Source organism: Delphinus delphis, chromosome 2, assembly GCF_949987515.2.
Source record: "Delphinus delphis chromosome 2, mDelDel1.2, whole genome shotgun sequence".
Lineage (NCBI taxonomy): Eukaryota > Metazoa > Chordata > Mammalia > Artiodactyla > Delphinidae > Delphinus > Delphinus delphis.
The window spans coordinates 25,222,812-25,248,938 of record NC_082684.1 but is presented as its reverse complement, the minus strand read 5'-3'; the positions used below and the strand labels follow the sequence as shown (position 1 = coordinate 25,248,938).

General features: G+C 46.3%; 1 pseudogene; it reads right to left on the bottom strand.

The window, feature by feature from the left end:
* The window catches only part of LOC132417676 (cyclin-dependent kinase 1-like), a 173,049-nt pseudogene extending 148,061 nt beyond the window's left edge, over positions 1-24,988 (bottom strand).
* Positions 24,989-26,127: the final 1,139 nt, after the last annotated feature.

The following is a 26,127-nucleotide window of genomic DNA, read 5'->3' as shown; positions in this document are numbered from 1 at the left end:
TGTCATTATTTACTGGCTTTGCTTTTTCTATAATTTCGTATAAATAGACTCATACTCATGTCTTGTTTTGCTCAGGGTAAAGTTTTTAAGATTTATCTGTGTTGCATGTAGCAGTGGTTCATTTGATTTTATTGCTGATTGGTGGGGAATAGTTTCTTATTTTGCTCTGTGGTTTCTGTGACGATGAGTGAGCGTGGACTCTGGATCCAGGCTGACTGTTTGGAATTCTGGCTCTTCCACTTACCAGCTGTGTGGCTTTGGGCAAGTTTATCTTCCCTGTGCTTCAGGCCTCTCATCTGTTAAATGGGGTAATAATCATACCTACCTCATAGGATTGCTGGGAGAAGAATTAAATGAGGTAAACTAAACTCATAAAGTGGTTAGAATGGTGCCTGGCACAAGCGTGTATTCAGTAATTGTTAGCTGTTATTGCTTCCATTTTGCAAATGAAGGAAAAAGGCCTGAGGCACAGAAAAGTAAGGTAGTTTGACCAGTGTTATTTGGAATGCAGGAAGGATCAGAACTGAGTCTGTCTGATTTAACCTCTTTCTACCACCTCCCCCATTCTGGTCCTTCCCCTTCAAGCCAGAATCCTGTGTGGTGCACATACAAGAAGGAGAAGAGCTAGCGCTCAGCTCTGGGATGTCTGGCTTCCCTACCTCAATGTTCCCTTAAGCTACCCCAGTCTATTTCACCATCCCTGCCCCTGTGAGTAGAGTTTCACCCCCTGATCTGACCTGCAGAGGGGGTGGGATTGGGCCTTCTCGCCCTTTGCTTCTCTCCCGGGCCCTCTTAGGCAGCTGAGCTGTGCATCAGGGACACCTCTTACAATCATACAGCATCAGCCCTGCAAGAAGCTAATTTGATAAATCCCACTCCAAAGCTCATTGAACCTGTCTATAATGGTGCTTAATTAAAGTGCAGAAACTTTGAAGAGGTAGCAAGTTACTGCTTAATCCAATACCAGAGTGCCACGATTCTACCATCTGCCTCCTCTTTGCAGTAATTGCTTCCTGACATTTGTTTATTTTAATTAGGAGAGCGGTCTTGACCAAGAGGGAGAGCAGGCAGGGTCAGAACTATTGGAGAGAAGAAAGTGGAAAAGTGGGGCAGTGATGTGATGGTCATGGGCTGAAGGGAAGGCACTGTTGTCTTTATGGTGTAAGTGATTCCACCTTCCCACAGGACGGAACTGTGAAACTTTCTCCCTGTGGTGAAAGCCTAAGGCTGACTCTGGGATCATATGTTCACGTTTTCGGTGTGTCCTTTAGGGAGTATGGGAGCTGAGCTTCTTGATTAGAGAATGGAGGCTCCCACATTGTTAGAAAGGAGATTATAGATTGGGCTGGTCAGACCCCAGGGAGTAGTCCTAGAAGAACTCAGTTACTCTGACCCAGTGGAGATCTAGTACCAACAGGGTCTCAGAGCTGAGGGAAAGCAAAGCTCATTCATATGTATTAGTGCTTTGGTTTCTCAGTCATGGTTTATAGTCTGCCTGGTTATCTTTGATTGTGTGTTGGTCATTGTACATGAAATCCATTTATAACTCTAAAGAGCTGAGATGAAAACGATGCTTTCCTCTAGAGAGAAATTTTGCTTTTTTCTGGCAGGAATCTGAAGGTACTCTAAATCTAGGACTCCCCTTCCCCCCAGCCCTACCTTCCAAATCAAATTAAAAGCTTAAGGTGCCCTCAACAACAGGCAAATTCAAACCTTTTCTACAGATCCTTTTCAGGGCTAGTCAGTTTCTTGTTCCTTCTCACTCAAGGGTCACAGCTTATTGTGAGAAAGGTCACCTTCTGGTCCCCCCATCTTATGCAGGTTCTGGGCATTGATTTCTATCTCTCTAACACTGCCAGGCTTTCAAAACAAAGTTCATATTTGCTAAACTCAGAAAATACCTTCATGGCAAAAGTGATGTCCATACTTCTCTGGGAGAATCTACTCTGATTCCCTTCAGTGTTAAACTAGTATTTCCTTACTATGTAATCTTCATTCTGATGATTTAAAAAAGATATATTGCATATTTTATCCAGATTTTTAGTTGTTTTCAATGATAATAGCCTGCAATTACCAGAAAGTCCTCAATAGTGGTTTTTAAATTACATATATTTCTACTTAGGGCAGCAGAACCTTGTTTTTTTTTTTTTTTTTTCCAAATGAAATCTTAAATAGGATCTCAATATCAAAAACGAAAGTAAACAACAACAAAAAGATAAAAGTGGAGCAGTTCTGGATAAAGTGGGGCTAGAGGCCCCCAAGATCAGCCAACCAGGCCTCCCCTTTTTTAGATCCACATAGATTATTTGTAAGTACCTGAGTATCATAGGTATGGTTTGAAAAGTTCTTCTGTAAGGAACCTGACTGCTTGAGAAACCATAGCTTTGGCAAAGCTCATCTAGTGCTTTCCCTGAAGGCAAATGATTCTTGACGTTTTAGGAGGGCTGGAAGCCTGGATATTGGGCAAGATGCTGTAAGAAATTACAGGGTATGCTATCTGAGTCCCAGAAAACCCCTGTGAAAGCAAGACCAGGACAGAGGATCTTTTCACTTCTCTGAGGATTACTCATCTGAGGTGGGGGGAGGAGAAGGAAAACAGGGTGAGGATGGTAGGTGTGTCAGTTTTGGTCCTCCAAGAGGCTGACATCAAGACAGGATTAGATATGCAAGAATATTATTGGGGGAAATGCTTGTGAAGGATAAAGGGGGAGGGGACAGGTGTAGGCATGCAGAGTGTTCAGACCTTGTTGCAGATCTGACACCTGTGTAAGGAGCAAGGAAGGAAGGACTGGGGAGGAAGAGCCTCGCTGCAGCACAGCTCTGAGAAAACCTCAGTCAGGCTGATGGGAAGTTTCCAAACAAAAGCTGCCTATTAGAGGAATTCTGCCTTGCACAGGAATGGCCACCACCAGTGCTCCCATGAGCTTGGTCACTGACTGGGAGCAGCCCTGGGGAAGTGTGAGCTCAGTATGAGGGCCACGATGGATCCAAAGGGGTGGCCACTGGGGCTGTCTATCTGCTCTGCTCCCTGTAGCAAGTCCTCCTGCAGGAGATCTGAGTGGTGCCCCTCCATGGCCACCCCTATAGAGGAGGGCCATCCAGAGAGCAATGAGGTATTTGCTGAAACAAGGGAATGAAGGAAAGTAAGGCATATTTTCCTGACCAGGGGGACAGCCATAGTGGGATTCTGTGCAGCTTGTATGAGGGTGTTATCTGAGCTTGTTGGGAGCAGGCCTGCAGTAACAGATCCCTCTTCCTTACCTGAAGCTACCCTGATGTGACTGGTCATGTCATCCTTGCACTGTAGCTTCCTAAACCCTCCCAATGGTTTTCAGCTGCACTTAGGATAAAGACCACTCCCTTGATCCTGGGCTTTCTGGCCTGGCCCCAGGCCCCGCCTACCCCTGCATCCTTATTACACACCACACCCCCCGTCCCTGTCCCTGTTCCAGCCCCGCTGACCTTGCAGTCCCTTGTCCTTGCCTTGCTCATTTCCACCACAGGGCCTTTGTCCATGATTTCCCTCTGCCCAGGATGCTCTTTCCTTCCTCTTCTCTCTTCTTTCTATCTTGGTTCAGGCTCACTTCCTCAGGGAGGGTGCAAGTCCCCTATAGTGGCTCCCACATACCATGTTCCTTCTCTGGGTGGCATTTGTCACAGGCACAGTTTTGCATCTTTTCTGGCTGACTGTTTATTCAATCCCTGGCTCTCCCACTAGACTAGAATAGAAGCTCTACAAGGGCAGGGCCGCCTCTGTCTTTGCTGATCATTGTACCTCTGTGCCTGGCACACTGCAGATGCTCAATCACACGTTTTGTTCTAGTGACTAATTCACAGAGGAGGAGGTGAAAAGAATACTAGGATGTCCAGTAAGTGAAAGTAAAATAGGCACAGCAACAAAATAAAAGGCAGGCAAGACAGACTCCTCCAGAGCTGGAAGTGACTTCTAAGGTCCTTGTTTGCTCAACCTCCTTGTCTCACTTCGGAACAGACCGAGCCTGGCTGGTGGGACAGCTTCTACACGTTCACACGGCTGGTGGGTTCAGGGGCTGGGGCTCACACCTTAGTCTCTCAAGTCCGAGTCCCCTGCTCACTTTGCTAAGGGAGGCTGTGTGTGGGCACTTGGCATACGATTTGAAGATGGATGCCCGGCTTCCGTATAGGCTCGATGCACTCTCACCTTTGACCTGACCTTGACTAAGTCATTAAGCTGTTTGGCTTAAAGTGGGGATGATAAGGTGTATTTTAAATAAGTGGAAACGTGAAGATTAAATGAGATAATATGGGAAAGACTGCTTTTTGTAAACTCTGTAGTGTTTTACAGGTGCTATTCCTGTATCATGTTTTAGTTCTCTTTGGTAAAAGAAAACTAAAGTCTCCAGTGATGGGGGCGGGTGAGGATACCATCCAGGCCCTGTCACCGACCATGTTCCCTGAGCCCACTCCAACCCCCTCTTCTTCAAAGGAGCTGAAAAAGTTAAATTTTTGGAGCATCAGCTCTATGAATAGTAGAGTAAGTTTGAGGGATGATTTGGGTCAGTTGCTTAGCCTCCCTGGGCCTGGGTCCCTTCATCAGTGACAGGAGGGACTGTGGAACTGACGTCTAAAGGTTCCTTTCAATAGGAAGCCCCATAGACCCTCATGAATAGGAAGGGCTCAAAGAGGGAAGGAGGAAGCTATTACTGGACAGACTCCCAACCACAGGGCACAGAGCAAGAGTGGACTGTCATGGCCTCTAGCTTGAGAGATTTGCTGAATCCCAGAAAGAACTTTCTGGCATTGAGGGTAGTTAAATGCTGGAAATGGAGAAGGCAACCAGGCTTGTGGGAATTGCTTTCTGGAGGTCTTTGCAAAGAAAAGAAAAACCCAATTATAGTCCTGTTGGAACGGGGGAAATAGACTGGGAAGCGTTTAAAGTGATACCCACCCTACGGATAACTGACACTGCAAGAGATGCTGTGAAGTTTCGGGGTTGAGATGCCCTTTCCACACACTCTTTCCTGTTGTGCACACCTGTTTCTCGCTGCTATGTTTGTGCTCTAGGGTTTATGTACCTGGTGAAAGCTCTACCGGGCCTTGCACCGCTGTCCTGCACTCTGAATTTGTGGCCCTTCCTCTCCGTTTACCTTGCTCCTCCTCAGGTACAAACTTCCAAGAACTGGCGCTGGTGTCAGCAGCCACTCCAGATCAGAAAAGCTCAGCACGGTGACTGGTAACCACTCTGGGTTTAAGGATAATGTGGGGAATTTTCGGCCAAGATGACCAACTAAAGAGAAAACAGAGGAGCAAGTGTGATTAAAAATTTTTAGGGAACATGAAGTAAAACCTTTAACCGGTTTTATTTTTGATTCTGTTTTCAGCATGTATCTGTTTCCCTTCCTCATTTTTAACCCTCTTGAGACTGGATAGAGATTTCCCAAGCAAGTGTAAAAGTAATTATAGTCAAAGACAGATTTTTTTTTCCCTACAGGGATCAAGTTAATTGTCTTTTCTGGGGCTAATTGTCTTTTTTTTTTGGTCTAGATGTGAAATGACTGCTTGGGGCTAATAACAGTGTGAATTTGTGTTTTTCATGTACATGATCTCATTGTGTCTTCCTGGTGTCCCTGTGCCCGGTAGTTGTTTTTGTTCCTGTTTCGCAGATGTGCACACTGAGGCCCAGCTTGGCAAAGTCCACGGAACTAGTGGCAGCTCCGGTATCAGCTCTGCCCCTTTCCCACCTTGTCCCACCACCTCCCACAGCCCTGACTGGAGGTGGCAGAGCCATAGGGTCCCTTGAACTCTAGCCAACCAGGCCCTGAAACTTCTGAGTGGGTGGCAAAGGCAAACCTGCTGGAGACAGCGTTTTCTCTGGGTGGTGGGAGAATGAAGACCCTGCCAGGAATGCAGTGAGTTTGAAAAGGTGAATAGCCTTCCTTTTATGGATTAGTTTCCTACGGCTTCTCTAACAAAGTATCACAAACTGGGTGGCATAAGACAAGAGAAATTTATTCTCTCATAGTTCTTGAGGCTAGAAGACCAACATCAAGGTGTTGGCAGGGCCGTGCTCTTTCTGCAGACTCTAGGGAAGAGTCTTCCTTGCCTCTTCTTAGCTTCTGGTGGCTACTGTCAGTTCTTGGTGTTCCTTGACTTGTAGCTGCATCACTTCAGCCTTTGCTCCCATCATCCCATGGCCATCTTCCTGTATATCTCAGTGTCCAAATCTCTCTCTCCCTCTAAGGATACCAGTCATTGGATTTAGGGCCCACTCTACTCCGATATAACCTCATTTTGACTTGGTGACATCTGCAAAGACCCTATTTCCAAAGAAGGGCACACACTCATAGGTACCTGGGTTAGGATTTCAGCTTATCTTTTTGAGGGACACGATTTAACCCACAACACCGTATTTTAGCCCGCCCTTCCTGCTTGTTTGATTTTTAAAATGCCATTCTTTTTTATGAAATTATGGTTTTATCGTAGATGGTAGCTTTTTACTTTATAAATTTATAATATTCAGAAAAGTAACCCCCTCATATTCTTATCACTCAAGTGAACAACAAAAGGCACGTATTTGACTCAAGCACTTTTTTAAGAATAAAAATATTACGGGCATAGATTTTTTAAATTATTTTTAACCATCTTCTCCTCAGTTACATTGTCCTCTCCTTTCTCTTGGGGAAGTGGTTCTCAACCAGGGCAATTTTGGGCCTGCTCCTATCTAGTCGGTAGGGGCCAGGGATGTTGCTAAACATCCTACAATGTATAGGACAGCCCTCACCACACGTAACACACAACAAAGGATTATCTGGTTCAAGATGTTAATAGTCTGTAGATTGAGAAGTTCTGTTTTAGAGAGAAGCACTACCGTGATATTGATAGGTATCCTTCTAGAAATGTTTTTCATACTTTTGCATACATTTACAAGCCTGAATAAACAATACATGGTATTGTTTTGTTGTGCATAAGTATTCCTCTAATTTATATAAACAGTATCATAACATATTCTGCATCTTGCTTTGTTTTTCCCTTCAACATTTTTTAGATCTAGCCATATCGATATAAATACATATATAATACACATATGTGTTTGTGTGTGTTTAATTTTTTAAACTGATCTATAGTTTGTTGTTTTAAAAAATGTCTTTAGGGGCTTCCCTGGTGGCGCAGTGGTTGAGAGTCCACCTGCCGATGCAGGGGACACGGGTTCGTGCCCCGGTCCGGGAAGATCCCACATGCCGCAGAGCGGCTGGGCCCGTGAGCCATGGCCGCTGAGCCTGCATGTCCGGAGCCTGTGCTCTGCAACGGGAGAGGCCACAACAGTGAGGGGCCCGCGTACCGCAAAAAAAAAAAAAAAAAAAAAAGTCTTTACATGATGAAATAAAATATTGATAACTCTATGTTCCATATTAGGCTAGCTCTCTTTTTTGGGGAGGATCAGGTTTTATTCCTCCACAATATCTGTAAGTCTGAAAACCCAAGACTAGATTCCCCCAGTCCTGGTTGGAAAGCAGGCCCATTATCTGGGATGTTAATTCTCTCCAAGAACTTAATCTTCCTAGAATATAACAATAATCAAAGGTCACAGGAGCCCTTGACCAGCTGGTGGGAAAATGAAATTGTGTCACAGCTCTAGTTTAAGGTTGGTAGGACCAGAAAACCCAGGATTAAAGTGAGGTCCACTCAAATTTTGGTTTCCAGAGGAAATTGAATAGGGTGACAAATTTGGAAGAGGGAGGCCACTTTTGAGGAGCTCCATCAGCTATACATAGACTATCATGCAGCCAAAGTCCAAGTTATTAATCTCAAAGGCTAATCACTAAAGGACTCAATGGAAAGCACCCCGATTTGAGTAAGAAGGCTTGTGTTTGATCTTAGCTAATTCCTAGCTATGTGACCTTGAGCAAGTTACTTAGCCTTGTAATCTCAATTTTCCCGATCCCTAAAATTGAAGTAATGACATATCAGTGGGTTTCTGTAGGAATAAAATGAGAACAGTGCTTGGTATCTGGTAAGATTTCAAAAATGTTAGTTGATCCTGGAGTCTGATTCTACGGAGATTGGACTCTTTCCTTTTGGCAACAACAGAGGCTTTGGAATTTCTTTAGAAGCATGGGAGTGCTATGTTTAAATGTGAGTTTTAGAAAGTTAATTCTGGCTTGGAAGCAGTGTATAAGGAGAGTTGGGAGTAGGAAGAAGCTGGAAATACAAAGGTCAGTTATTAGGATTATGAGATAATCCAAATGAGAGAGATGTGCCTGAACTGAGTGAGTGGGGTGGGTGGGGAGGAAGGGAAGGAGGAGAGAGGGATACGGAAAGATGACAGGAGAGAGAGAAGGAAATGAGGGAGATTTGAGAGACGGCATCAGAACATGTGAAGGCTGATGGGATGTGGAGTTGTGAGATGAGGCTAATGGGATAACGCCCTGGTTGCTAGCTGGGTTTAGTGAATGGATGATGATATTAAGAAAGATAAAAAATCAGGAGAAACTGTTAAGGGAGGATGAGAAGGAGGGAAATAATGAATTTGGTTTTAGTTATGTCTGAGTTGCCTGCGTGACATCCTGGATCAGAAGTGGGTAGTTTATGAGACCTTGGGACACTGACATCCAGAGGAGGAGGGGAGAAGAGCAGCAACTGCACTGAGAGTGACTTTCAAAGGTGAAGTGGCTTTGAAAGAGTGGTTTTCAGAGAAGGAAGTGGAGGATAGAGGCAGGAGATTCATAAAAGGGGGTCCAACAGGCTCAAAAGCAGCCAGAAGTCCTCAGAGGGTGGGAGTGGAGAAGAAGCTCTGGTCCGGGTATTCCCAGAGCCACTGGTAACCTTGGGAAGAGCTTTGTGAGTCGGGGACACATGGGAGACAGAAGCCAGAATGCAGAGGATTAGGACAGAATGGGAGGAATGGAGATTTTGAGTTTTAATGGAGAAAAGAATTACAGAGATTATCTCAAAGGTGGGGGAAGAGGGAAGATTTTTTGTTTCATTTTCAGATTACTAGAATGCTGCTGAGCAGTGGGTAGGTGGGAAGGGAGTGGAGAGGGTACAGAAGAGAGGGAAGTATTGATAGAAGAAGCTCCTGGGAGGTGGGATGGCTGGGAGAAAGCACTGACGAGGAGGCAGTCTTGACAGGACCAGATTTCATCGAGACGGGAAGGAGCAAAGTGTAGCTGAAGGGGAGGGGATTACAGGCCTTCATGACTAAAGGCCTCCATTTTTCTCAGTAACACAGGAGCCCCTGTAGCACCTGCTTAGTGAAGAAGGTGGAAAGGGTTTAGAAGAGCTGCAGAAGGGAGCAGATTGGGAAAAAGTTTAAGGCTTGCTGAGTCACTGAGGGTGACAGGGACAGAATTGTAGTTGAACTCAATGACACGGATGGGCTGTTGGTTTCTGGTACTGATCAGTTGCTCAAGGGCAAGGGAAGTGTGTGCTTAGATTTCCTCAAGTGGGAGGACTGTTGGTGTGGATGTGTTGGGAGTCCAAGGGGTGAGGGAATGACTGGCCATGAACTTCTAGGTAAGATGTTAAGCGAAGGCGGTGGGGAAGGGGCGATATACTGTGAGAGTGAAGAGATCGGGGTGCTGTGGCTCTACAAGTTTAAAGAAGAGGATTAGGACAGGATGCGAGATAGAAATAAGATTTTTCTGAGATAGGTGTTTGGTGGAGAAGTAGTTCCGGATGAGGTCAAAGTCCAGGTGGGTATGAAGGGGGTAAGGATGAAGGTGAAAGTTATGGAGCAGAAGAGAACAAGGGCTATGAACCTAGGGCACTGTGCACATGGGAATTGTACACAGTGGTAGGAGTCAGGGTGCAGGAGGGAACTGTTGGTCAGTTAAATGTCTCAGCAAATGTGACAGAGTAATCTTGGGATGATGTATTGGTCAGTTTTTGTATGTATGTATGTATTGGTCAGTTTTTACTGCATAACAAATAACTATAAAAATCTTGCTGGCATTTAACATATAGCACACACTGATTTAGCTCCACACCTGGAGATAGTAGATTTGGGCCAGACTCATCTGGCTAATTCTGTTGATTTTGCATCTGCAGGTTGTATGGGATCTGGTTGATCTGGGTTGGTCATGGTTGAGGGGGCTGGCTGAAATGGCTCTGGTCATTCACCTCTTGAGACTGGCAGGCTAGCTCAGGCTGCTCTTCTCATCATGATGGCAGAGGTGTAAAAGAACAAGCAGTTTTCAAACCTTTGGTCGTGTCATGCCTGCTAACATTTCTTTGGCTAAAGTCAAGGGGTGGGGAAGTACACTCTACCCATGGAGGTAGTTGGGTTGGTAAGTGAATATTTTTAAACAATAACCTAATTGACCACAGGTAGTAGATAAGCGCTATGAGGATAGAGAGAGGATGGGGTTGCAGATGGCATAGGACCCTTGAACGACAATGGAGGAACAAGGGTGGGAAGAAAGGACATTGTCTACTCAGCTCCCACCCCGAGATAGAAGTGGCCCCAACTAAGAGTGTTTGGCAGAGAAATCATTCGATTAGAGAAGATACAGTCTTTTGTGTTGTGAGAAGTCAAGTATGAACAACAAGAATTCCAGAGGCCACAGAGGGAAGAGTTCAAAAGAGGCACAGCTGGCTACCCAGGGTCGGAGAGCAACTGCCTGAGTGGGGAAGTCCAAGCCTCAGGAATAAAATGGGCAGAACACACACACACACACACGCACAGCTGCTAGAGGAGCTTGGGCTGACCCAAGCTAAACTCTCTGGGAGCCTTATTATTTGGGGAAGGTGTTGTAGAGACCAGCCCCCACGTTGCCTTGAGTGGGGCTCTGTGTGCTGGCTCTTTCTGACTAACTGAGAAGGGCAGATGCTTCCTGGGGAGGACATGTTTCCATGGAGAGGCAGTCACAGCTCCATATATACTTGGGATTTCACAATTACTTTTACTCTGACAGTGTGTTGGGAAATTTTCTTTTTTTCTTTTTCTTTTTCCTTTTTTTTTTTTTTTTTTTTGTACTACAAATAAGGAAGCAAGAGGGTGAGTGTGGGAAGGAAACTATTTTAATGGTGATACAGTAATAGAAATAACAGCCATCCTTGGAAAGAGAGACTCTAGGAGAAAGATGGAGGGGGCTGGAGCACCTCAAACCTATACTTTATCTTTGCAGAGCCTGTCACTACTTTTCAAGCGTTCTTGATCTTCCCTCCCTGATGAGGCTGTAAGCTCACTGAGGGTAAAGGCTGGGCCTGTCTTATTCATAGCTCTTTTCCCAGGGCTAGCAGCACACACAGAACATAATAGGTGCTCAATAAATATTTTTGAGTGGATGAATGAGAGAATGATAAAATATCTAAGGCTTGCGTACTGATCTCCACTCAAAAGAACTCCAAATTTTCTTTTGTCCACATCAGTCAACAAATATTCAGGGACCTCTTGAAAATCAAGCAGGTGACCAGGCTCTGGGCATTCATAGAGAGTAAGGCATGGTCCTTGCCAGATGGTCGCTTATCTTCACTTGCAGCTTAGGGAACAGTAACTAACAATGAAGAGCTATGAAGAAATGTTTCAAGCCTCAGTTTGCCCATCTTCAAAAGAGGAAGCTCAACCAGATTCATTCACATTTCTTTCCTACAAGGCTCCTTGGAGCCTTTAATATTCTACTGTTCATTGCAAATCTCTAAAAAGGGGGAAACAGTTTGATGTCTGTCTAAGTCAGCTCAGGCTGCTATAATAAATATACTGTAGAGTGGGTGGCTTCAACAGCAAACATTTATTTCTCACAGTTCTGGAGGCTGGGAAGTCTCGGATCAAGGTACAGGCAGATCTGGTTTCTGGGAAGGAACCACTTCCTGATTTGCAGATGGCTGTCTTCTTGTATCCTCACATGACAGAGAGCAGAGAGATGGGGGGAAGCAAGCTCTCTCGTGTCTCTCCTTATAAGGGCCGTAATCCCATTTGTGAGGGCTCCACCTTTATGTCCAATCACCTCCTAAAGGCCCTACCTCCTAATACCATCACATTGGGTATCAGGCTTTTATATATGAATGTTTGTCAATGAAAATTGACAAACATTCTGTCAATAGCAATGTTTCTGAAACGTATTTGACCATGAAGACTTTTCTTTCTTTTTCTTTTTGTTTTTAGAGCATCTCATAGGATTGGTTTTCTAAGGAGCACACTTTAGGGAATGTGGGTTTAGGCTAATTCTGGTGGACTAATCCTTGTAGAATTTCTTCTGCAGGCCATCCCTATCCCACCTTCATAGGCACACTTGCACCAGACTTAATGTGTTCTTTTTTTCTTTTTCTGTGCTCAGGATGGGGTTGGCTTCCTTTTAGAGCACCCAGTGGGTTCAGACATGTGGTCATCCTTTGTCCTGATGATGTTGGAGGTGGGTATTCAGGTTTCAGAATTGGGTCGTACCTGCTAAGCTTCTATTTTGGCCCACTATTCCTAGAGCAGCCCTGGCTCACCCCTGAGCACCCTGCACCCCAGGGAGGATTTGAGGCATCAAATAACTATCTATCTGGAGGCTTGAGGACAAAAGCACTTGGTTGTGTAGGCATGTGACCAGAGGTTGAGAGGTCTGGACATGTCAAGATAGAGTCAGGAATTCTGAAAATCAGGCAGTTCCAAGGGAAAGCACGGAGTCTAGAACAGGGACTATTAGCTACTTTCTCCCTCTTTTGGATTATCTACATGGATAGGATGTGGTCTCGGGTATTGGATCAACCTGGCTGTTCAGGTATGTGGGGTATGGCCATGGATGGTTAAGAACTAGGTATAGGGATCAAGTTCAGGATCTTTCCCTATCTTCTGGATAAGAGCAATGACCTCTTAATTGGTTTCTCTGTGTCCTCATGTATTCCTTTTAAAACTAGTTCCCACACCATCTAAAATGCAGACTTTATCCCATCGTTCCCTCTGTTTAAAGTCTCTCGGTGGGTCCCCAAGGTCTCTTGAGCTTGGCATCCAAGCCCTTTGGAACTCTGCCTCCAGCACGGCTCTCGAGCTTTACATTTTTCCCCACTCTTACCTCCCACCCACCCCACCTTCCAGCCAAATAGAACTTCTGATTACTTCCTGAGTATCCCATGATCTTTAACTTTTCCCTGCCTTCATTCATGCCTTTCCCTCTGCTGGCATACCACCCCCATGGCTTGGTCTAGCAAAAACCCTCATGCTTTGAAGTGCAGCTCAAAAGTCTTCTTCTCCCTCTTGGCTAGTCATTGGCTCCATCTTTTGTGCTCATGTAACAGTTGTACATTTTTATTAAAGTACCATCACCTCCCATTATGACTGTTGCTTGCACGTTTATCTCCCCTCACTCCCTAAGTGGCTGGGATCTTTGGGAGTCAGGGCCTTATGTGGTGCCTGGTAAGTAGCAGGTATTTATTGGGGGTTTGTTGAATGAATGAATAAGTGTGAGTTGAATGAAGTGAAGATTGTGACTTCTTAGCTCCCTCTTGTCACCATCTCTTAGGCACTCACCTTTCTGTTTATAAAAAGACTTCCTTAGTTTAGAATAACAAAAGCCCATTCTGGCTTAGAGAGATGGAGTTATAGGATATTTTACAGAAGAGGTGGAATTTTGTTACCTTTCAAACATAGCACATTTTTTAAAGCTAAGATATAAATGGGTACTAATAAGTAAATTGGGAAAATTAATGCAAAATTACAGGTAGTCCTGATTATATAATAATGTATCATAAACAAAAGACCTTAAATATTACAGAATTATTCAATGAGCCCTAAAGTTGAAGTCATGTTGATAGACTAGTTAATTTTTTGAGCCATGAGTTTGAAAGTGACACTGATTTTTTATTTTAGAAACTTCAAGATATTTTTACTATTAAGTTAAACCTAGAACTTTGTAGAGAAAGATGTCATGGGAACTTTCTACCTTTTGAGGATAATGAAAACTGTGTTTGAATGATTGCACATTTTGGATTGGTAACCTAGATGAAAAGTTTGTCATTAGGTAATAACTCACTATCTGTTATAAGACAGTCTGGCATAGGTGAGTCCATTGAGTGCCATCCAATGTGTTTAATTACTGCAGGGTAAGCCCAGAGGTTTCACTTCAAATGTTATGGTGTGATTGATGTATGGGTAGTATATGCTTTGACCCTTGGTTTGAGAGGGAGTCTGAGGCTCCATCTGGCTTAATAGAAAGTTTCTATGATTGATTATGAAGTGTACAGCGGACATGTGAAGGGAGGATTCATGTATTCACCTTCCTTATCTAACAGATCCCAGAAGTAATGATCTAATGCTAATCAGTGTGACATAATGATAGAAACATAGGACTTACTGTTCAAGGGCCTGAATTTAAGATTCAGTTACATCACTTACTGGTTCTGTGAACCTGAACAAACCACGTTCTCTCTCTGAGCTTCACTTTCTTCATATGTAAAAGAGAGTTGAAAAAATTGACATCTTGTCACTATGAAGGTAAGATGAGAGTGTTTTGTAAACTCTGAGGTACTCTACACACATTAGTGCATACTACTTTTAATGAACCTTATGAGGTCATTGCTATAGGGACTTAGTACCTATTTGTTTGCTCCATGCGTGTTATGTATGGCGGTTTCCATGTGTATTGCTGGTTGTACATTCTCTGCTCCCAGCGTACAGAAGCTGCCCTGATCCACTGACTTTACACACCACCGAGCTTCTGCTCTCACAAGGCTCCCACCTTTTGCTTCTCTGTGGTGATGTCCTTCAGAAAAGTCAGTGACACTGAAGCTGTTGAGGCTGGACCATATCATGGGGTTCATAGGCTTGGAGGTTCCATGTTAAGGGCTCACAGTAAATCTGGAGCTAAGAACTTGGGCGTTGTTTCCTTAGCTGCCTCAGGATTGGGGCTCTCTGCGATGACTCACTTCCCTTTTACATGTCTCATCCTCTAGGAGGTGAGCTTAGGCATGGTCTCATGGCAGAGGAGCAAGGGTGAGCCACAAGAAAATGTAAAATTACTTTCCAAGCCTCTGCTCATGTCATGTTTGCTAACATCCCATTCCGCCAAAGCAAGTCACATGTCTGAGCTTGGTGTCAAGGGTTGGGTGCAGTAATGTTAGATGGTAAAGTGCCTAGAGATAGAGAGAGGTGAAGAATTTTGGTCATGAACACCAGAATTATTATGTGCATAAGGCCAGCAGAGAAATAGCAATGATGGTGATGGTAACAGCTAACAGTTATCGAATGCTTGCTGCGGGCCAGTTTCTGCTAGGACCTTTATGTGCACACCCCCACTGCCCCTGAATCCTCACAGCAAACCTTTAGATACTAGTATTACCTCTCCTGTTTTACAGATGAGAACCCTGAGGTTCGGAGGAATTAAGTACCTGCCAAAGTTTACATAGCTCCTAAGTGGTGAGCTGGGATCAGAATCTGGTTCTGTCTGACTTCAGAGTCTAGCTCTTAACCAAACCTCAGAATACCAGGGCAGAGGGCAGGGACACTGCTTGAAATTTACTGGGGAGAAACTCAGGACAAATAATAGGCAGACCCATTTCATGCAGAGGGTGGTAAACTCAAGGAATGTGTCCCTCTCATGAGTATTCACGGATGCTAGCAACTGTAAGAGATGCAAAGGTTGTAAGACTCAGTCCCAAGCTAGTACGAATGAAAAGGCAAATCTGTTCAAGAGAGATTTGTGTAAATGACAGTCTCTTTGTAGCTTTTGGAGGGGAAAGTAGGAGATCTGAGCGATAGCCCTTTCTATGTTGAGGCTGGTATGGTACAGTGGTTTTGAAACTGCCCTTTAGGACTCTAGAGGTTTTGATGATACAATCTTGAGAACCACTCTGGAAGTCAAGGTGGGGGAAAGGGAGCTTTCACCTCCCACTTCTACAGAGCAACTCTGCTTTTCACTGTCATATTTTGGGTTTTGATGCATTACTTCTTCTTTTGGAAGAAATAAGTGTCTCAGTGACCTAAGAAAGGAAAGCCACTGGTCTCATGGAAAGATCCCTGGACAAAGGGTCCAGATCCCTGGGGTCTAGTGTCACTTTGGCACTGCCCAGTTGTGAGATCTTGGACACTAGCTTGACCATCCCCAGGGTCCTTCCTCCCTCCCCCGCCTAGAATGAAGGGTTTGAATCAGGTGATCTTCACTGTCTTCTCCAGCTCTGACGTTCTTCATCTTTGGGGGTGCGGGGCGGCAGCAGTACCTATTATATTGTCGGGAATGAGATACTAGACCTGGTCTGCCAGTGGTCTGACCCAGAAGTCTCTCCCTTGAATTCTTCTAACTTCCATTTGCTTCCTCACCTTAGTTGAGTCAGCAAACATTTATCTCAGCAAACATTTATCTATGACTCACTGTGTGCCAGGCACCATACCCACATTCCTGCAAAGCTTGTAAGCTGCTAATAACTTGCCCTGATCTGGGAGAGTCCCAAGAGTGCCCCCTAGCCGTGTCTTTTCCTTGCCACTGTCTTCCTCTCTTCTCTTTCTCCCTCACATGTTTATGCCTCTCCGCAGGACAGACTATGAGGGTTGGCAACAATTCATAATCTGTGGGAATTGGCAGTGGGGACAGTGACCAGTGGGATCTGGGGGTGTTGCAACAGATGTGGTCATTGGGTCATTGTGCCCTGCCCAGGCCTCCTTAGCCACTGACAGGGATGCTCATCTGACAAAAACACTTTTCTGATTTAGATCCCTTTCCTCTGGCCACCTCCCTCTCTCAGGCGATGACTTCCTGGGAAGGGTCGGCGCTGAGGTCTGGTTGTTTCTTGGCAGTACCTGCATCTCCTTTTCAATTCCTAGGCAACAGATAGGATGGGAAGATAAGGAGGCACACAGTTTCCCCACAAAGATGGAAGGTGAGAAGACTGGAGAGTGCTAACTTGTACCCCAAAGCTATTTTAGAAAGAGGAGATGCTGGAGTGGAGATCTGGAGGAGAGGGAGTGGAACGTGAGAAGGTTTGGGGAAGGGCAGTCCAGGCAGTGGGAACAGCCCACGCAAAGGCTCTGAGGTTAAACTGTACTCGGTGAATTCTGCAAACTCCAAAGAGGCAGCATGTCTGAGGCCCAGTAAGTAAGGAGATGAGAAGTAGTAGATGAGATTGGAGAGGTGGCCTGGGGGCCAGACCATGTAGGGTCTTGTAGGCCACAGGGAGGATGTTGGATTTCATTCTGAGTATGTAGAGAAATTATTGGAGGATTTTGAATAAAGAAATAATGACGTCCACTTTACAAGGTCACTCTGACTACTGTGTAGAAGATATCCCATAAGGGGCAAGGATGGAAGCAGGGAGACCTGTTAGGAGGCTGGTACATGGTCTGGGGAGAGGGAATCATTGGTATAGTTAAATTGATCAGAGTGTAGCCAGAGCACTCCCCTTTGAGATCTTGGCTCTCTGGGCCAGGACTGGAATGTCCTGACACAGAGTCAGGGAACCCTGGGCAGCCTGAGTGTGGAGAAGAGGAGATGGCAGGGCCGCGGCATGGATTTTGGAGCCAGACCTGGTTTTGCCCCTTATTAGCTGTGTGACTCTGGGAAAATTATTTGATCTCTTGGGGGGTCTCAGTTTACTCATCTATAAAATAGGAATAATAATAGTGACTACTTCTTAGAGTGTAAGATACTTGGTGTATGCCTTGCACAGAGTGAGTGTGATAGGAGTGCTTGCTGTGGGTGCCGCTTCTCTTTTGTAAGATGTGTGTGCTGGGAGAACAGTGCGGCTTTCCAAAGTCACGGGAGGACCAAGCTGCCATTGCCTTGGTCCTGAACACACTGATCAGCTCTGCCTCCTTCTTAGAGGCTGTCCTTAGCCTGCCCCAGACCCCCAGGCTCAGTCCACACTCCCGCTGTAATCCTTCCTAGAGATGGCATTCCCCGTCCCTGCCCGCACGTGCTCCTCTACCCTCAGCCATCGCATCACACTGCAGGAAGCGTAGCCTGCACCTCACGCCTCCAAGGTGCACCCCACAGATGGGCTGTGTCAGGCCCTGCGTTTGCCCCGTAATGAAGCTGGGGACTCACGGGTCTGGGTCTGTGCACCTCAAGTCTGTGCAGAGCCCCGGTGAGTCCTTTCTGCTTTACCCCCGTCAGCTCTGGCACCGCTTGCTTGTTAATGGAGAATTTGTCAAGTAATGGGAGTAGTTAGCACAGTGGGGGCCTTACTGTGCCCTGGAAAGAGAACAGAGAGAGCCATCCCAGCAGCCCCAGACATGACTGCTGGGCAGGCTTGTTTCCTCTTGTCTGCATCTCTCTCTGCATCTCTTGCATGTTTGATTTTTTTCTCTTTGTGTAGAGAGAGTTGGCTAGGAGAAAAGACCGTAAATTGCACTCTTTCTGGGCTGGTGCTGCGCAAGCTGGATAAGATTGTCTTCCTGAACTGAATAATTTCCCTCTCCCCCTACCTCAGTTAGGTGGAAGATCAGCTGAGCACCTAGTTGATTTTTCCCTCCCTTTCTCTTCACCGTTTCCTCCCCGCATCCAGCCCTCCCCTCTCCCCTTCTCCCTATCCCCTCATGTAAAGAACTCACTGACTCTCAATGGAATCCTTTTTAATGGTCCCAAGAGGCGAGGATCTTGAAGGGTGATTATCTTCACTATAAATTATTAACTCTCCCAGCAGCCAGATGGCTTCCCAGCCCATGGCTTGGAACTCTGGACTGGGAGGCCCGCTGTCTGGGAGAGGAGGGGACGGGGGAGGGAGGAGGATGAATGAGGGAATGACCACAGCCTCTTGAGTTCCTAGCTGCACCTAGGATGCTGGAAAGCCTGTCGGCACCTTGCAAGGCCTGAGTTCTGTCGTCTGTGGGGGAGCATTTGTCGTGGTTGCGTTTTGCACACTAGAAAACTCAGGACACCCATAGGATGGAGTAAAAGTGATAGGAGGGGCAGAGACTAATGCCATGAGGTGCTTTTAGTATGAACCTTAAAGGACTGTCAGGCATGACAATAAGAAGGCATGATTATCACCTTACGTTGTGTAGTCTTTTACCTCCTTAGGTGTTCACGGCATCCTGGAAGATGGATTCATTGTTTTCCCTAATTTACAAGAGAAGAAATGAAAATTGGATAGATCATAGAGTTTCCCATAAGGTCACCTGACCCATAGTTAGTGGAAAGACAGAGCCTCGTTCTGACTCTGGTCTAGCGGTCTTTTCCCCACAGCAGACTTTTCCTCAGTTGCCTATGCCTCGTATCCTTCAAGTTTCCATTAAGTTCCCCCTCCACTGAGAATTCTTCCCTGACCACACTGGGCCAGAGTCATCTTTTGTTCTTCTGGACTCTATTGCACTTCATGCAAAGACCTATTTAGTACTGGACATGCAACGCCAAAGAGTTTCCAGTCTCTTCCGGGATATCTCCAGTGACGGGGTAGCCCACTTCATCTGAAGGTGGTCTGTGTGTAAGATAAAGACACTAATACTCTTTCTAGAACTTCCATTCACTAGACAGAAACTCTGTCCTTGAGAGAGCCTGCGGGATCTCCCTTCCAATTTAAGACTGCCTCAGGCCCCTGAAGATACTGCTCTTGCTACTGTCGAGTTGCCTCTGTATGTCCAAACACCCCTGTACCTCCAAAGGTTCCTCACACGAAGACTCAGATGTGACTCTTACCATTGTCTGTGTCATTGGGATGAAGTTTAAAAGATGTCCATCTGTCCATGTTACTCTCCCGAGCAGGCCAGTTGAGGCACCAACGTCAGCCATGCTGCTAGGAGGAAATACAAGCATCAAGGGCAAGTAGCGGCAGCGGCAGCAGCGGTAGCTAGCATTCACTCGGTACTTACCTGTGCCGAGCACTGCTGTCTAAGGGCTTTACCCTTATTAAGTGCCCTTCCATGGTAACTCACTATTAACTCCATTTTACAGATGAGGCAGCTGAGGCTCAGAGAAGATAAGTGACTTGCTCCAGGTTACACAGGTAGCTAGTGGTACATCTGGGATTTGCACTCAGGAGATCTGGCTCCAGAGCCCATGGGTTTAACCTCCCTGAAATGGGCACTTACTCTAATGCCTGTGTTCTGTTTGGACTTTAGAGACTGACATGGAGGAGGAAGGGTAAGCTGGGATGAAGTGAGAGAGTGGCATGGACATATATACACCACCAAATGTAAAATAGATAGCTAGTGGGAAGCAGCCGCATAGCACAGGGAGATCAGCTCCGTGCTTTGTGACCACCTAGAGGGGTGGGATAGGGAGGGTGGGAGGGAGACGCAAGAGGGAGGAGATATGGAGATATATGTATATGTATAGCTGATTCAGTTTGTTATAAAGCAGAAACTGACACACCATTGTACAGCAATTATACTCCAATAAAGATGTTAAAAAAAAAAAAAAGAAGGACTTCCCTGGTGGCACAGTGGTTGAGGGTCCACCTGCCGATGCAGGGGACACGGGTTCGTGCCCCAGTCCGGGAAGATCCCACATGCTGCAGAGTGGCTGGGCCCGTGAGCCATGGCCACTGAGCCTGCGCGTCCGGAGCCTGTGCTCCGCAACGGGAGAGGCCACAACAGTGAGAGGCCCGCGTACTGCGAAAAAAAAAAGAAAGAATATGTGCTCTTCTGTGAGATGCATCCATGTGGCTCTCTGAAGACCAATCATTCTCAGTGCTGTATGGCATTTTGCATGAATAGATGACAATTTTCTATTCCATTCTACCGCAGATGGACATTGGGTTATTTTCTAGGTTTTGGCTGTTATGACTAATGTTGTTATGAAGATTTTTGTGCATGTCTTGGGTTGGACATAGGTAAGCATTTCTGCTGGTGTATACCTAGGAGGGGAATTATGGAGTCATGGGACAAAAATATTCAGCTTTAGTAGCTATTGCCATGCAGTTTTCCAAAAGTAGTTGTACCTCTCTGTGCATTTTAAAAGTTAATAAAGTCCAAAACTACCCTATGATATAGGTATTATCATTCTCTCTCTCTCTCTCTCTCTCTCTCAGATGAATCAAAGACTCAGAGAGTTGCCCAAGGCTAAATAGCTATAGTAATGACAGTCTGGGTTTAAATACAGCCCTGCCTGACGCCAAAGCCCATGTTCTGCATCCCTGCCCTGAACTACTTTCATATTTCAGAGGGAATTCATGCCTTCACGCTCCCACACCCCCACCCCCACCACCCCTGCCTGCAGTAGAGCCTTTGCTGTTGAGTTAAGATAGAGAGTACTGAGTGTGAGGGGCTGCCCTAGTGGTGTAGTGTCAAGAGGGGCATAGTTTAGTTGACAGAGTGAATCTCTGAGGCTGTTGTGCAAGGATGAGCCTGCATCCCCCTCCAAAGCACCTGGGGATAGAGCATGCCCAGGGACATGGGCAAGAGGGGTATAGAGCATTGGTGGTAGGGGTGAGACATCTGACATGTCTCTCAAGTCACAGGGAGTCCTGCCAGGTATGAGTGGCCATATGAAATGAAAGCTTCTGTTGATGTGTCAATGACAGTATTTTTTTTTTTTTTTGGCTGTACGCAGGCCTCTCACTGTTGTGGCCTCTCCCATTGCGGAGCGCAGGCTCCGGACGCGCAGGCTCAGCGGCCATGGCTCATGGGCCCAGCCGCTCCACGGCATGTGGGATCTTCCCGGACTGGGGCACGAACCCGGGTCCCCTGCATTGGCAGGCGGACTCTCAACCACTGCGCCACCAGGGAAGCCCAATGACAGTATTTTTTTAAGGTTTAGTATTAGGAGTGTATCAGTCAGGACTCTTGGTCACAACCCAACTAGAACTTACTTAAGCAAGGAGAAAAAAGAAAGTTTTGGTTCATGTAATGAAAGTCCCAGGATCCATTGGGCTTCAGGTCTGGCTACATTTAGGTGCTAAAACATCGCTAGAAATCCATCTCTGTCCATCTCTTGGCTCTACTTCTTTGTTGTCTTCATTATTAGACAAGATTATCTGGAATAGTAACAGTGGTATCTCTTATCAATTCTGGATTTCACTATAGTTGTTTGACAATGAGGTAAAAAAAGAGGGCCCTTCTCCCAATAATTCCAGAAAAAGTTCCAGAGTGAACTCCGGTTTGACTCAGTTTGGTTGACAGACCCATCTTTAAACTAATCACTATGGCAGGAGATTAGAATGTCCTAATTGGCTAAATTGGCTCACAAGATCTGGGGTTGGGATGAAGCCCACCTAAATGACCTGGACTCAGATTGGTGGTGAAAATCATTTTACCTTCAAAGGGGGGCAAGGGGTATGGTGAAAGGGAGGCCAGTAGAACCAACAGAGAGCCATTATAGGGACTTTCTGGTCCTGATGAGGGACATAAGAAGGATGCTGATGAGAAGTTCCAGAGCAGGGGGTCCCCAAACCCTGGGCCACAGACCAGTCCGTGGCCTATTAGGAACCAGGCCACACAGCAGGAGGTGAGCAGCGGGCCAGCAAGCGAAGCTTCATCTGTATTTACAGCCGCTCCCCTTCGCTCGCATTACCGCCTGAGCTCCGCCTCCTGTCAGATCGGGGGCAGCATTAGATTCTCATAGGAGCGGGAGCCCTACTGTGAACTGCGCATGCGAGGGATTTAGGTTGCGTGCTCCTTGTGAAAATCTAACGCTTGATGATCTGAGGTGGAGCTGAGGCGGTGACGCTAGTGCTGGGGAGCAGCTGCAACTACAGATGATTGTTAGCAGAGAGGTCTGACTGCACAGAGACCATAATAAATCAGTCACTTGCAGACTCATATCAAAACCCTATCAGTGGGTGGCAAGTGACAACGAGCTCAGGGCTTCCACTGATTCTGCATTACGGTGAGTTGTATAATTATTTCATTACATATTACAATGTAATAATAATAGAAATAAAGTGCACAATAAATGTAATGCGCTTGAATCATCCCAAAGCCATCCCCCCTGCCCCGGTCTGTGGAAAAATTGTCTTCCATGAAACCAGTCCCTGGTGCCAAAAGGTTAGGGACCGCTGTTCTAGAGGAAGAACTGGCAAGCCCAGTCTGAGGCACTGAGGACAGTAATCATCGTTCCCAATGACCGTGGTTCTAGACACAGGCCCCTCTTTCCTCTGAGTCTGTCAAGGGAACAGAGGAGCTGTAGGGGGGGAGGTGGAAAGGCACATGGCAGCCAGATCTCCTGAGCTGTGCCGATGGCAAATAGCCCATGTGTCGGAGTTGTGTGAGGGCCCCGCTGCCTCCTAAGGAGCTGGATCGTGAGACGTTTGCAAAGATGTGAACCCCCCATAAGGAGTATGCCATTTAATAATTATGTAAATTAGCTGGCAATTAGATAATGTCACTCACTTTCCCTCTCCTGCTGGATTCTCACACAGTAGACAAGCATTTTGTTTGAGCTTCTGCACCAGTCTGGGCCCTCCATGTGGGCCCTGGAGCAAACCACCTGCATGTGCGGCTGCCTGCGTCCTCCTGTGGCTCAGGAGAGGGTAGCAGTTGGCCTACCCGGTAGAGAGCACTCCCTGGCTCCCATTTTCCCATTTCTTGAGCCTCGCACAGCCCTGCCAGAGGGTTAGAGAAGGCCAAAGGGTAAATGCCTGGGGCAGCTGGCTCGAGGCCTGTGATATTAAATGTAAGGTCGTCTCTAGCTTTTGGCTGGGCCACTGTGGCAATTTTCTAGAGGCCACGGAAATGTCCACAGTCCAAGAAAGAAATGGAAGGGCTTTAGGAGAGAATGTGGGCAGACCATAGGGTGTCAAGTGTAGATTAACCCAATTCTGATGTTACCAGTCCTGAAATCAGATTCTACCTGGCGCCTGTGGGAGAGAAAGCTTGGTTTTCCTTGGTTAGCCTTTTTGACTCCCCAAGATGCAGGCAGGGGAACGTCAGTATCTCCAGTGCTGGTCCGGGCTGGAGGGGAGGACTGCCAATCTGATGGAGGAGGCTCAGCAGGCGGGATAGAGTGGTCACCCCTAAGCAGGCTGGGTAAATTCCCATGATCCTCCTCACAGCAAGTGGTCCTGGGCAGCTTAGTTCTTAACTCGTGGGTTACCCCAGATCACCAGACATGTGCTGCTTTGTCCTGAGGAGTCATCTGAGGTGGGCATCCAGGGAAGTGTGGAGGCGCAGGATTGCCGTCATTGTACAAAGCGGGGTGGTGTGGAGGCCGCCGCGTGGGACAGAAGTCAGATGATCCTCAGCACTGCTCTTCAGCTTCTGTTTTTACTGTTCATTCTTCCTGTACATGTTTCCTGAGCTCCCACTCCATGCCAAGGCCCTGTGGCAGCACCATGGTGAAGCAGTCCGTGCCCCCAGGTTGCGTCCCACGGAGCTTCCAGTGCCTGGACTCTTTATCGCTCTGTTTTATGTCTCTAAAGTACACTTTCCCCCACTACTTTGTGATGCCCCTGAAGGCGAGAACCGTGTCTTACTCTGCTTAGATCCAGGAGTGGCTGGAAAAGATCGGAGCTCAATAAGTAGTTAGATTGAATTGAGCAAGTCATTTAATTTCTGCAGACACATAAGAGACTTGCAGGGGCCCAGAGGTGAGCTGACATCTAGACCAGTCTGAAAGCTTCTGGAGCTATCTATCCACTTAGAGGGATTCCCATCTCCCTGCTCATCCAGATCACTGAGCCCTCCATCTGAATGTCCTTGCCTCCCACTGAGGGTCCCACTGGCTTTAGCCATCTGATCCTGGGCCTTGCTTGAGCTGCACGCCTTGGTCTAAACGGGCAGGACAGGGAGTGGAGAGGGAGGTGCAGCAGCCAGGGTGGCGTCACTGAGAAAACACTTGCCCAGGCCTCTGGGGCTCACACGCCGTGGGCTCCATCACATACCACATGATTTTTACCTTCCCAGCTCATTAACATTTCCTGGCTTGGGAAACTCCTCTGGAGAGGCTTCGTGCTCATGCCTGCCTTGCTCCCCGCTCTTCTAGATCAGATGCACGATAGGGGGAGGGGGCAGGGGAGCTGCTGTCCTCTGAGCACATTCCCTGAAAGTGGCCCCTTTTCAAAAATTTGATGAAAAAAATACGTAGACATGGCAGATGTTAGACCAGAAGAAGCCCTCTTTGGGGACAAGCATCTCCTCTCTCCCCTGGGATGTTGCCTTTTGCTTTGGTTGGCATAACTCACCTCGTACAATGATCACGTTCTTAGAGACTAGGTCATCACTCATTCTCTAGCTGCCTGATACCCACCTCGCCTCTGGCTTCATGTCTTCCACTCACTCCACTCCAATAGTACGAGCCTCCTTGCTGTTCTTCAAACATACCAGCCTGCTCCAGGCTTAAGGCCTTTGCACTATTACTTCTGGAACATTCTCCCCAGATATTTATGTGGCTAATTCTCTCACCCTCTCTGAAGACTTTCCTTAAATCTCATCTTCTCAGACTCTGATTTGTGATGTTTGCCTATTTCTGTGGTGTAAATATTCCTAGCATAGTTGATTTCATGCTACCAAAGTGTCATCAACCAGCTCAAAAATTTCTGAAATTTTAATAGTTGGTTCTCACATTCCGCACGAGTTGGCACCTCCACACTGCTGTGCCCATGTTCTAGTAAGCATCCCTTGCACCCCTGGAGGTGCCCATGCCACACTTTGGGAAACACTGCATGGACAAGACAGAGGCTTTCCTCATGATGGATTTAATCAGCCTCTTTTTGGTTGGGCTTGCTTATTCAGGGGAAACAGGTGTTTGTTCCTGCTTAAGGAACAGTGTTTGCCTCTCCAAAGCAGGGGTAATAACTAGCTTTGCTAATGTGCTCATTATAAAAATAGTGGACAGTGGTCTGACAGAGACCATGGTGAATTATCAAACATGCCTATTAATAGGCAGCAACTTGCATAGCTCTTGGAAATTGCACTCATTGCTTTCATGTGAACACAGAAGTCTCCACTCCGCTATGTGACCAGATCACCCCCTTGACTGGGTGCTGGTGCATTTCCAAGCAGTATAAAACACGCGTAATATGCGCTAGGTCTGTGACATTCCTTAACTGTTCATTTGTTGTCCATTCTGCAGTTTTTTTAATTAAAAAAATGTGTCTTAATATGCTATCCCCACTTCACAGACATGTGCACACTCGCACGTACAGACACTTCTTCTCGTCCCTTCCTACCTAGAAATAAGGAAGGAAAGAAGGTAGTGTTTATTGTTCACCTACTATGTATGTAGCCTCATGCTAGAATCTTCCAATACAAGATCTCATTGAATCTTCTCTCCAACCTTGGAAAAAGTCTTTTATTTTCTCTACTTTATAAATGAGAAAATAGAAACTCAAATAGATTAAGACATTTTCTCAAAGTTCCACATA